The sequence below is a fragment of the Seriola dumerili genome, unplaced genomic scaffold (genome assembly GCF_002260705.1).
Source record: "Seriola dumerili isolate Sdu_G_001 unplaced genomic scaffold, Sdu_1.0 BDQW01001124.1, whole genome shotgun sequence".
Taxonomy (NCBI): Eukaryota; Metazoa; Chordata; class Actinopteri; order Carangiformes; family Carangidae; genus Seriola; species Seriola dumerili.
In genome coordinates, this window is record NW_019175379.1 from 2,236,336 (window position 1) to 2,250,436 (window position 14,101).

Here is a 14,101-nt window from a genome sequence, read left to right on the forward strand (position 1 = left end):
AAACAAGATGTACAAAATTACAGCCATTTCACAACTCCTGTTCAGAACTGTCTTTTAAGAACATTTCTTTTTCGTCTTGAGTCTCCTGAGACATCCTGAGTAGAGGAAGCCCACATTACCAGAATACAGTAACAACACTGCATATTATCTACACTCTCAAAGGTATAGAGTTTAGTCTCTACCACATTAATGACAGGATTTTCTTTTTGGCACAAATCAAGTTTTCAAGCTGCTGGTCCACCTACGTTCAGATGGAGCACTGATGGGAAGAAAAGCTGCTGAATACTGTAGCCAGTCAGCCTTTATTTTGTCTTTGCATGCGAAGGACATCAGTGCATAGGAGAGTGCAGAGAGCATTGTCATGCACTATATAGTAATGACCATACTTATAAAAACAGGATGCAGTGTCTGGATCAGCCAAAGGAGTTTCCCCTCAGCGTGGTGTCCTCAGACCTCCACACGGGAGGCCAAGTACAGGGCAGGTTTCTGAAGCCAGGTCTTGGTGTAGGAGAGGAATCTTGTATCAGTTTACTGGCTTTACACACACACAAGATACAGTTGTATATTGAAAGAAATCTACATCTTTTTCACAATTTCCTGCCATTTCATACATTAAATTAGTAATTAATAATGTAAATAATCAGCTCTTCCTGCTGCTATTAAAGGACGAACTATTTTGTATCTTGGACAAACTAGTTCATTAACGTTGACTGGCTTGGCGCCAGAGTTTTGATTGATGACACCGGCTGCAGAGTTGCGACCTGCATACTGAAAATACCAGGAACGTGACATATGAACACTGATTTAAGTTGGCATTTTGGGACTGAACACTTTGTCTTTTAAGATGACCAGTTGTGTTTCTGTATTGCAGTAGTGATAAATGTTGTAGTATTGAATTTAAAGGACTACATAGTGTACAACAAGAGTGGGAAGACATGCTGTACATGTTAAAGAGGAATGACCCTCAATAGAAAAAACTATTCAAGGGCTCACCAATCAGTGTTCATGCACATTAACATCTCCACCCTCAGAAATGGGAATTAAAGACCCAGAATTTAAATCAGTCGCCCTGCACTGATGATGTTCAGCCTTGAGTTGCTCTGGCAGCGAATGAAGTGGATGTCATCTGACCTTCACGTAACAGAACTCAGTGTTCCTGAAGTTTTAAAACTGAATAAATACGCAGAGAAAAATCCTACCCTGATAGTGCCAAAGTCACTTTTTCTATCATGAATATTTGTGCTCGATCTGAACAGAAAAGTGCCAAAAATGTGTGCTTTTTTTTTTTTTGTAGGAAAGATCTTCCTCAGCCTCATTTTGGGCAGAAAGAAAGTGTAGTAAAGTGAAGTACTGTCTTCCACCTCTTAGACATGTAAAGTTTCCCATACAGAACCAGAGCTACAATAATTCTATTAAACCTTTGTCAGGTATTATGATCACATCTCGCCATATCGACCAAAATGAGCACAATCTTGCATTACTTCTTTTATTATCGACAAATCTACCTTTCTTCACTTGAGGAGAATTATCTCACCGTATGCGTGGACCTCCAAAGACTCGTTACCTCTCACCTTCAGCCTTCCTCTCCGTCTGAAAAGACACCTCTTTCGCCCTCTGCTTTCACCTGGACCTTGCTGATGTTTATGTGTTTAGAGGAAAGCACTGAAGTGTGGATGGGTTTTATCTGAACAGGTCACCGTGGCATGAAAGCAAGAGTTACTTCATCTTTAACCTCTTGAACCCCACCATGAATTCCCCCAGTTTCCTCCTGTCGCTTCAAAAGGTAGAAAAACTGGATGATACCGTCCCATATATTCTGTTCCTGCTTCACTGAAGCTTTATCACACCTATATTAAGTGTAATACGCACGTTTTATGTTTGCACCATTACATCAAATGGAAAAATCAACATGCCTTGTGTTGTATTTGTGTGATTCACAGAACGAATTTCATCCCATGACGTCTCCCTCTCTTTCTGCTCCTGTGCTCACTTCCAAGTAGCCCAGCACAGTTTATGCCACCAAATGACACACTGCTATAAACGCACTGAGGAGGTCGGAGTGAACCATCAATCACAGGAGAGAGGAAACGTGATCCTCAGCTGCTTGTCAAACACTCCTCCTGTGCAGCTCGACAGGTAGATGTCGGCGCTGAGTGTGGCACTTGTTTGGTAGATCACATCACACACACACACACACACACACACACACACACACACGGTAGCGTGGAGGGTGACATCAAGGAGGAGGAGGCAAACCCTGTCCCACTTCCCAGGTTCTCTGGGTGAGATGAGTCACACACGGCAAACAATGTGTTTGATTTTTTTTTTTTTTGCTGTCAGTTTACCTCTGGCGTGGAGGGAGAGAACAGACACAAACTGTTTGACTGACCTACATACTGTGTTTATGTGTCTATGAGTGGAAGGACCTTATGTCTGAAAGGAAACATGCCCACACATTTAATAAACGTGTTTCAAGTCTCCATTGTGGAGCTGACAGAGGCGCGGAGGAGTGCGAGACGGTTAGACACCTTTTTTGTTTGCCTGCAGCAGTGAGAGGTGAAGCCCACATGCGTAGCCATGATGCTAACTCTACGCAAACACGATGGCTGATCTGACATGTGTTACCAGTGCTGCCACATAAGCCCTTTTCACACATGAAAGCTGTAACGCCGGTGGCTTTGTCGGATTCCAACAGGTTCTGTGATGACTTTTTCCCAGTGGGATGAATCTGAAGGGGCCATGAGATGATTATCAGTGCAGAAAATAAATAAAATTTTGGATTATAAAATTACACTCATTTTCTGAAGTTTCTGTCTGTGCAGTTTTGTGTGTGAAACAGTTTGAGACAAAAATATCACTTGAACTGCTCACAATCCCAAGCCCACGCCACATTAAGGGGGTCACAGGAAAAAAAAGAAAAAGTCTGGGAACCACCGCTGTACACAACATTACAACTCCATTATGAATAAAGCTGCAATATCTCTGCCATATTTAGCACCTGATATGATAGCGGTGGAGAACAGTGTTGAGTTGGAAAATATAATGAATATAAGATAATCCTTAGTTTTCTCACTGGCGGTTACAGCAATAGATTTTAAGACATTCATTTGTGTTGATCCCCTAATAAGTTTCCAAATCAGTGTCATCATTTATCAGCCTGTTCAGGAACTTGCAGCAAAGCAGGGAGTAACAACGGGTACGTGGACTTCCTGTGTCAGAGCGAGAAAAAGGACAACATAATGGCAGTAAGAATGAAAATAATGAGAGAAGAAAAGATGATTTAATTGGACTCCATGTTGCGACTCTCAATACCGCCATCATCAACAATTCACACATACAGGGAACACATCAACACATCCAAAACTACAAGGAAAAGAGGCTCCTTTAGTACGGTTTAAAAAGACAATAACTTTTAAATCGTCAAATTATTTTCCTATTGTTAAAAACATGTCAGCCGTGGGACAGATGTTTCACTTGCTGCTGATTTCTGGAGCAAAACAAAACAAGAGCTCCCTCCCAAACGGAAGACGAATTAGATATTTATTAGAGAGAATATAATAATTCGGCTGCCTGCTCGCATAAACTGACTGAAGATGTTTGTGTCTGTTGTGGTAGTGACGCTCATTTAAATCTTATTTGATCACATGCTGTTGCCTGTCTAAAGCATTTTGCAGGAAAATTTATCTCATTTCCTCTTTTTCTTTTTTTTTTTTTTTTCTTTTGCCCCACGCAATAAGCTTGAAAAATGAATGAATGAACACATTTTTAGAGACTGATCCAACATGCGAAGAACGTCCTGTTCAACTAAAAGCTCATTCATAGAATTTCGTGGTTTATTAGCGCAATTTCATTTCCTTTTTATGCATGAAAAATTGCAGCACGACTAACGGAAAAGTAAAATTCTCCGCACATTTACACTGAATGAAGTGCATGTCAACACCAGCGCTTCCCCCAGCCGTCAGTTACACACACATTCTACTTTATTTATTGCAAAGAGAAGCAGACAGTTCAACACAGGATCACATGCAGTTTAATGATCATTAAAGCACCGTTGATAAAATATTAATAGTATCTTGTCAGTGCCAGCTCCCTCCATCACTCGCTCATCAGGGGTTGGAGGTCAGACCGCTGCCTGTCTGGGGGAATTCATTAGACTGATTAAAAGTCCCTGCAAAAATGTGATTGTAGTTTTACTCCTGCGGTGAAACTGCTCTGTGCAGTGTCGTGGCGGTGGAGGAGGTCATTTCGAGGTGAGATCAGCGGGTCGTTCCATCTTTAGGTGGGAAAGGCTTTCTTTCTCCTTTAGTTGTTGTTGTGTTATTTAAAGCAGCTGGTGAGCAAGTGTGAAAGCTGCCGGCCCTCCAGGAGGGGCACGACCGCCGCTGTCGTACAGTGCGTCTAGGCGTCGCGGGACATCCTCTGACACCTGGTCCTCACTAAACGCGGCCTGTTCAGACAGCCTTGGGTTGTCACTCACTATCAGCACACCTTTAGACCAGTCAGGAGTGATGCGTTTGCTCATGACAGGTAGCACTGAATTCAGATAGAGGGGAAGAGGAAAGATGCAGAGGTTTGTGTTTACAGTGACATTTAAATGTTACGGTTTTAATATGTGCAACGCTTTCACATGAAATGAACGCGCTGATTGGATTTTGAGGTATTTCCGAGTGCATTCCCTTCACACTTCAGAGAGCTCGGCCTTCGCTCTCTCCTGCTTGGGTCGGACGGGGACTCTCCGGCGCGCTGATCCCCTCCCTTTTGATGTGCGGACTGTCCGTCCCTGGGGTGGTTTTGATTGCCTCTTTACTCCCCCTCCTATGTAAGTCAATAGGAGCCAGCCTGCCATCTGTGGGAATTGATACCTCTGCTGAATCATACTATTAAAGTGCTCCTCCATCTTTCTTTCCACTGTCTCCGCTCGCACCCTCTCACCCCTCTCACCCCTCCCCTCTCCTTTTTTCTCTGAAGCTGGGCTGAGGGGACAGGTCTTATCTTACTGCTGGAGATGCAGGAGACGTGTCTGCCAATTGGGGCTAAGGCCGTGTTCAGACTGAAAATAGCAGCGCGTAACGAAATCGCAAGGGGCTGCGTTGGTGCGGGTGCTGCTGCAGGTACTCTTGAGGAGAAATATGAACAAGGAAGTCGTAGTCGTTTTGTAGCACAGTAACTCGGGATTTTACTCTGGAAAGTTACCATGGCGAGGTAAAGAGCGGGAATACATTTACATAGCGTGTATTCTTTCACGAATATCTGCTTGTGAGTATGGGATTGTTGCATTGTGGGAAAAAGTCAAATTAGGTTCAATGTTTCGAACAGACGACAGCGCGTCTTTTTTCCTGAGCCCTGTGAACCCTCTGCTTACACAGTGTTCTCACTGAGTGCAAAAACAACACGGAGAGCCCGAGAACTTGTAGAGTCGTTTTTGTTGACCAGGATAAATGTCAGTTGTTACTCGTGTGTTTCGATCTCCAGTCGCATCCATACATTTAAAAAGCCATTTCATTTAAGTCCATGTCGAACTGAGTCAGACAGTCAAAGTCAAATCATTTGGTCACTCAGCACTAAACCAGCTCCTAAAGCAAATGTTTATTTATTGGTGGGATTAATGGCAGCTCATAAATTATGTCCCCGCTCCTGCTGTGTCACTTTTTCCAGTTATTCTTGGGGGACAGTTGTGAAAACATCGATAGTGACAACAGAGGGACAGAAGCGGCAGCAAGCTGACACCTCCAGCCTCTAATGGAGATGCAGTGTGAGGAGGAGGAGGAGAGTTTGTACCACTGCTGACTTGTCACTGGGAACCCAGCAGGCTCATCCTGGTCCTGATTAATGGAGCTGTCTGCTGGGCCTCGCGGGGGAAAAAGCAGGGCTGTTTTCCCATTCACCGAAGCCCCCCGTTTGTCTGCCCACAACAGATGGGCCCCCCGGGGCCCCTGGCTCGTTTGCACCACCCCTGCCTTATGTGCTCAGCATCCTTCATCTTAATCAGTGAACAGGTTCTTGAGCAGAGTCACCTGACCTATAGGTGACCTCTGTGACTCGTCCACCCTCACAAAGTTACCAGATACTCTAAAAACAGCAGCTCATTACTCTGGTTTTCTCACGTAGAGATTGTGGCTCGTTCAGACTTTTTTGTCCGCACTCTGCCGCAGGAAACTGATCGAAAGGCGCCGTCCCATCAGATTCTTGTGCAGCGTGTTGCTACTGAGGCATTCAGATGCTACTGCAGTCATGTCTATGCAGGCGTTATAGTTGTGTAGCCATCTTACAGTTTTTCTTAAGCAGCATACCTCTCGGCCACGCCTCCTCTAAAGAGCACATTTTTTATAAATGATATATATAATTATACTTTTACATATATTTTGTAATATTTTGGCAGCTGACAGGAAACGAGGGGAGACCTTTAACTCCTCTCACTCTTCACATAGTGCAGGATTGTGTCTCATTACACCTGTACTATGTAACATTGTGCTGAAATCATCAGGCAATTCATTGATTAGCTGATCAACAAAATAAATCAAGAGCAATTTTGCTAAGCAGTTAAAGTAGTTTATCAAGCAAAATGCCCAGAATTTGCTTTTTTTATCTTTTCAAATGTGAGAATGTGTGTCTTTTCTCTTTACTCTATCACTGTGAATTGAATATTTATGGCCTTAAGACTGTTGGTCGGACAAAACAAGGGTTTAAAAACATCACTTGGGCAACTTTCGATGAATCCAAAGTAAAAGTCAGATCATTTGCAGGGGGGCACTGAGCTGATACAGTGGGCTGGTATTAGCGTTGATGTGATTTGTCCACACGAAATACAGTTTCATCATCAAGGTCATTAAAAAATTCAGTTTTTTACATCTAATGCTATCTTTATATACAAAAGGATTCCAATGAGTTCCACATTAAGAGATATATATATATAGTTTTAAATTCCAGAAACGGTGATCAAAATTGGATCAGAAGTCACTATGAGCTCATGATTCCTTAACTTGAGGTATTGGACTTGATGCCAGAAGAGAAAAAGTTGGAGCAGTGCAGCCTTATTTATTTGATCATGAAATTTAGGGCTGCAAATTAAGGGGTTACTTTTAATTTAATTTGATTATTTGAGTCATAAATGTTAGAAAGCAGTGAAAAAATTTTTTAAAAAATTCCAGAGCGTTGTTGTGTCCGACCAACAGTCCCAAACGTTTTAGCTCCTTTGAAAAGTATTAGCTGCAGCTCTGCAGAGTTTGTGTTGTCGTCATACTGTGTAAAGCTCTTCCCACCATATATAGGTACCATATAGATGTATGGATATATGATAATCCAGAGGATTATGTTTCAGCAGCCTCTCCGGCAGTAACGGCTTAGGGTCGCCAAACTCTTAGTTGCATGTGAGCAGCAAGTGGTCGATCCAGCACTTTAAAAGTAGAAGTAAAATAAGCCAATTAAACATTTTGTGGTTCCAACCGTTCGGCTCTGAATCACAGTTTTCAGTGTTTTTCTGTGCCAGATTTTCTTTCTTTTTTTTTTTTTCTTGAATAAAAATGATGCACTTGTACTTGTAAATCTAATCAGCAGGTTCTGCCAAATGAGCCAAATGCAGCACCAGACTGACAATTGCCTCGTCCCAGCAGCGCCAGTGCTCTGCCATGTCTCATGAGCCTTTCATTCACACAGCAGATTGTCTTTGTTTGTCTCAGATTTGTGATAAATTCTACATCTTGGATGATTTAGGCGGGTGTCGAAACTCCCGGTTAATTGTTACAAATGTACAAATCGAATCCTTTGTGTAACCTTCAGATTTTGAGAAGTGAACATGTCTTATCCTCGTCTCTCCTCTGTGGTGACATTGGACATTGTTTCCTCTTCCTGCTGATGGCTGTTGTTCTTTTCATTATCAGGGAGAAGCAGGACGGGACTTTTTCAGTTGCTGCTGATTCACCACAGATTAGATTGCTGCCCCGAGTGTGAGATTGCTTGGTTTCACTTCAACATCACATGACCTGTTCATAGTATGGGTTATAATGCAGACCATTATATGTGGCTGTTCACACCACAGAATATCAATTAAAGGCTCTTTTATGTCTTATATCTTATAACTAATCAGCAGGAAGTGGCAGTTAGTGGTGTCAGGTGTCAATTTAAAACATGGGAATATGGATCAACTGGAAGCCTTCGCCAATTATTTTAATGGTTTGCCAGCAGAAAATAAAGTTATATAAGTAAAGTGAAGTGAACAATGAGAGAACAAAGTCTGGACTTCCTGGATTTAGAGTTGCCTCCCTTGTAAGACATCCTGAGTCATTACATTGTAATGTTGCCCCAAGGCTTAGCCAAGTTTGTGCTCAGTCATAGTGTTAAGTAAACGTCATATCACTGATATAATTTTACCCTACGCCCCATTCATTCATTAAATGCTTGAATAAATACTGGGTGGTTCATTTACATCCTACTTCTGCTTACATGCTAATGTTGCTAACGGTCAATGGTGTTTACTATTATGAAATAGCCTAATGAGAGATACCAGCGCTGTGGTCGTTACTGTCATTATTAACAACATCATTGATTTTGCCTTTGTGTGTGATAAACAGTGGAGATTTCATCAGTTCAGTCTTTCTGGTTATTACAAATGTCTGCTTTTTTTTTTTTGCATTCCTATTCTGACATCCAATGGTGCAAGACATTTTTTTTCCCCCTTATTTCCTTACTTGTTCCTTCTGTTTTTCTGCCACCTTACGTAATACGAGGCTGTGTCTAAAGCATTTGTGACTGATTTAATAAAGCCCTGACAGTCGACATTTGTTCCTTGATCACATTTAATAATGGCTTTCTCCCAATGATTATTTTCCCTGGAGGTTGAACTCTTGCTCCTCTGTCTGACCGGGGGGCACCTTTACGACTTAGTGGGGAGTAAAACAGATGCTTCATTTGGGAGAATCAGCTATGTAAACTGATTATGGATTAAGAATAAGAGAGTGGGAGTCAATCCTGCTCTCCACAGATCACTGCTCACTTGCCTTCATCCTTGCAGTGCTGCGTCCCTTTTCCCTGCAGCACACATCTGAAGTGTCACCAAAACTCTCCTCCCACCCCCTTTATTGGCCCAGCCAGGCTTCACACTGCCAGGTGATCAGGCTGCAAAATACCAAAGGTTGCAGTTTTGGTTGCTTTACCTCTAGAAGGAAGCAGCTTAAAGGCTTGAAATCCATCAGACTTTCACACCTCTGACACTGCCATTTGGCATCCACTAAATGCAGGTGACCGGATTAATTCCCTGTTCACTAAGCCCCGCCCCCCTTAGTTAGTTGTTGCTGTGGCTTCAGTTTTCTGTCTGTTAAAACAAGAACCCCCGAAAAAAGTGTGTTAAATATGCAACCCTGTCTCCAAATTTCTTTGGTGGCAAAGTAATCACCTACTGGAGTATGTTCAGAGATGAGGTTTTTTTTTAGTTTATTTTCTTTTATTATTTATTAATGAAACGTTTATTGTCTGAACCAGATTTGCCTAGGAGGGGGTTGGGGTGGACGGTAGCCGTATACAGCATATGACTGTCACACCGGAGACCAGGGTTCACATCCAGAGTCCCGTCTGTGGTTACGTTTAGGCAACAAACGTGATTTGGTTAAAGCTAATAAACACACAGTGTCTCAAGTCACTGTGAACTTTTTCTGTGTTAAACCAGATGGATCTTTCCCTAACCCCTTCACCCCTGTATCTAAACATAACCCGTCACTACAAGGGGATACTGTTCTGCAAGATCGGATATTTTGATGGAAAATAAATACACTTTTGATATTGATATGACTATTGATACATTCAGTATCAATGTATGTGTAACTTGCTAAATTCGTAAATTAGCAGTTTCCCCATTATGTTAACATGAACCCTCCATACTCTTTATATACGCTCTCACTGCAGCCCCATGTACACCACTTCAGCATGCGGAGGAGTCCAATCCTTGACAGGCCTTTTGTTCCTATGTAGCTATGATTGGTCAATAGCTGTTTGGGGGAGGGGTTTATCAAACGGTCAGTTAAGAAAAATTAAAAAAAACAGAAAAAAACAACTTGCTAGTACAGGCCTTTGTACAGCTCATTCTTTTGTGATGATGAATGGTATGTTCGCAGCTGATCAGATGGCTTGTTTTCTTTGTCCGTTTGTCCGTAATGCCCTCACATGGTATTCCAGCCCACCTCCGTTTAATCTCTTTGGGCCTGAGCCAACTCTAAATGCACAGATCGCCTCTTTTCACAGAGACAGCAGTGTCAGCAGGGCTGTGCTTCTCCGCTGAGCCCCCCACCCCCCCCAGAGCAGACCCCCGGGTCCCTGTCTCCCATGCCCTGAAAAGGAGGTTGAACCTGTGGGACCGGCGCTGTACAGCGGCCTGGTACTCATCAGCCGCTGGAGGTGTTTTGTCTAAAGCTTTTTCATTCATTTACTCTGCTGTGTGAGTGTGCCTTTAACATTAAACAAGCAAGGGCCGACGTGTAAATATTTAGCCTTCCATGTTTGAGCGAGTTCAAAGGCGGCTAAGGAAATGAATGGGAGACATGCTCTAACTTCTGCAACCCAGATAAAAGAAGCTGAATTAAATGTCCATAAAGAAACTTCACAGCTAAACCTACAGTTTCATTGTTGAGGGGCAGCAATTAATCACTAACTCGTCTTTTTAATGTAGAATAGAGGACACCAAAGCATCCAGTTTCTCATTCCCTCGAGTTTCCCACCACAGTTGTTGATTAATGCGGTGCCTCAGATTCTAGCTCCACTGTCCCGTAAAGCGAGGGGAGTTGTTGGTTATTACTCAAAATGACAAACATGCTGGGATGTGTAACGGAGCGGGTGAGCAGGGTGTGAGTGCCGGGTCACAGGTCATGTCTGAGGGGTATGAAAGGTCATTTTAGGCACGAGTGTGTTGCTGGAAAACACGGACTGGTTTCCGCTGTCTAGACAGTGCGGTCAAAGAGATCACAACCTTTTTAAAGCATTGGAGCTGTGTGAGATGGTCAGCTAATATTATGTAATTAGACTTCCTCATTTTGATTCATTTTATGAATGTAAAAATCCCATGTGAAATGATGACTACACACATCATATTTCCTTATTTTTACAAGCTTTTCCCTTGATGTGTTTGATTTTGAATTAGCTTGAGTTTGATATTGATGTGTGAATCTTCCCTTTTCTGGAAGTTCATTTGTCATGTGTCACATCTGTATTTCTCAAGTACATGTCTAGACTGTTTCTGTTTCATTACAGCTTCTTCCTCAGCATGCGGAGCTTCAGCTGCTGCCCTCCGGGCAAAATAACCCACTTGAAATTCCTTGTGACATTTAGATAAATCAGACATATCTTCATTATCAACAGCATCAGATGGTTCACAGGTGGGTGAACTGGATGAACTGGCATCATGGAAAATGTCAAAGCTGTCAATGAAAAAGAAATGAACTTCAAAGACCAGGAAAGTTCTTACAAAAATGTTCCATAAAGTTTGAGCTCTTCATTAAACACACACAGTAAATTCATGTTTCTCCCTAAATGAAACTGCTGTCAAAGCAAAGTGTGCACCTTAATGACAGAGGAGTCTTGTGTCATTTCTCTGCATCTGTTTGGAGCCAAAAAGTGGAAAGAGCAAAATTAAATTCTTCTGCCTGAGTTTTCTGAGAATGATAATAGTGTCATTCTTACAGCAGGAAATAAACACTCTTCCATCAGAACGCTAATGTGAGGCCTGGTTGTTCCTTTATTGGATTTGTGGGGGATGTTTCTTAATGACTGGAAGTGAAGATGAAAGAAGAATAAACGGGGTAAAATTCCATGAATGTCACTGAGAACAGTCGCTCTTATATCACCATGGCCGAGTGTGACAAGTTGTCCGTAGGAATCATATGCCTCTTCCAAGTATTTATACTGTGTCATTCAGAAATTTCACACTAATGTACTCATTTTCAGAGGAAGTCAGTAAAACATTGCACACTGGATAATGGCAGGGGCTTTTTATCAAGTTAGTGTATGACCTAATGTGACCTTTAACTGACCAAAAACCTTACAACGGATCCTTATTGTAACATTAGTAATAAGGGAATAGAAATAGGGTCCGATATGTCTGAAGCAAACGGATATGGATGCTTCACGTGCACAGTATTTTTAACTCGCACATGACCGGCTGCAATCTACAACTGTCTTTAATTCTCCCATGAAAAACGGAAGCAGTGGCAGCTGAGATGAAAAGTTCAGTCTTTTCATTGCGTAATACATAGCAGAAAATTTTTCGGTAATAAATTTGTTAAGTGCTTAATCATCAAAGTGAGTATTGCACTGACTCCACTGGCTTCACAAATCTGAATATTATCTGGTTTTCTTGGTATTTTATGAGAGTAAATTGACGTGTCCCAAATGTGAGTTTGGGACCGTCACTTCAAAGTAAACACAAGGATGAACAGTGGAGAAGTAGCATGGTTTAAATTTTAATACATATTTCATTTTTGTGAAATTAGAATTCATTGCAGCTGAAGCCAAGCTGATCACAGCTGCCACACTTCATTAACAGCAAAACCACATTTTACAGCGACCACCTCCAGTCTCTGGGTATTAGTGTTTGATACTCAAAAGATAAATGTAGTCTGGTGTATCACCTCGAGAATAACATTCACTGGTTTTCCACAGAGAATCGGAAAACATCACTTTGAACTTGTCTTCAAAGGACAGAACAAACTAATATCCCAGAGTGTGCGTGCTGATTTTGAATAATGTCGGAGCTGTCGAGCAGCATGGAAATTAAATGTGGATCAGCAAAAAGATTTATGTTAGGAACTCCTGAACAACAAACTAAGCGTTCATACATTATTCATCTCGCTGTTGTCTGTGCTGAAATATACCACCATGGTCACGATTTCACTCTCATTAGATGCAGATCATGTGACATCTTTTTATGAAGAGGAAGTTGGGAAGTGTAGCGCTCTGGAAAGGAATATGGCGTGTTTCACTTAAGACCCTGTGGCTGTTGTGTGTTTGTGTGTGTGTGTGTGTGTGTGTGTGTGTGTGTGGAGGCAAATGTCAGATATAAGTGTCTTATTGTTTACAGTCCGCTATTCACGAGAATTATGGCGTGAAAATGAGTCAAACGAGCCAAGTTTGTGTCCTAGTTCTTTAATTTGCAGAGGTTTCATGAAGGACGATCTGTGTTTTTTTCTAAGGCCGTTTTAGCATCGTAAGTTCTCCAGTCTGAATGCTCCTGTCTCACTCCTCTTTGTTCTCGCTCCTTTAGAGGGTGGGGGGAAAAAGGGGTGACCATTCATTCTGGATCTGCACCTGTTGAGTGGAGCGTACGTCTTTCCCATTTTACGTCTTGAATTTACAGCCCTCAGCTGGAGGGACGACCTTTCACTCGGCCTCTATGGGGGAGCCGCAGCAGCTGTGATGACTTCACGGGCTCCTCGTCGTAAAAGACATCGAGGAGAGGAAGCTCTCGCTGCACCTTGAACCCGATAGCTGCCTGATTTGACATAGTGCTGCCATCAGCTGTTAGTTTCTATCGGATTGAACTGTTTTTCAAAGAAATAAAAAGGTGCATTCACTTCTCCTTGTGGTCTCATTTATATCTATTCATAGAACTCAAAGAGAGGCAGGAAGAGACCACTAAAATGCCCCCAGTTTTTCATATGTGTGGTCCTTGGCAACAGAAAATGGACTTTTTTTTATTGGGGTTAGCAGCTGTGTGAAGAGAAACATTAGCAACGCTGACTCATTACAAAGAGTGGCTGAAAAGTCTCAGCCAATTTATCTCTGGTTTGGCAGTGAAAGACACATGTAGCACACTTATGAAGAGAAATCACTGCTTTGTAAATGGATGATTTTAGGAAGTGCCCCATTACGGAGACAGCTCCTCTAGCCTGCTGGCTTTCCTCTGGAGCAGCTGTCGGTCACCGTGTCAGTGGGTAAATCTCCGAAATACAGATTTCTAAAGAGCCTGGAGCTCTTTAGGAAGGCCTGGCCCTGAACTCAGCATCAAAGAGTTCTAAGTGACGAGGATCCCCTGCTGCAGCTGGAGACAGTTTCAGACATCTGAACATTATGTACGTCACATAAAATCTGTAAACAAGATACTCATCTGCAGCTTGAGATGTCT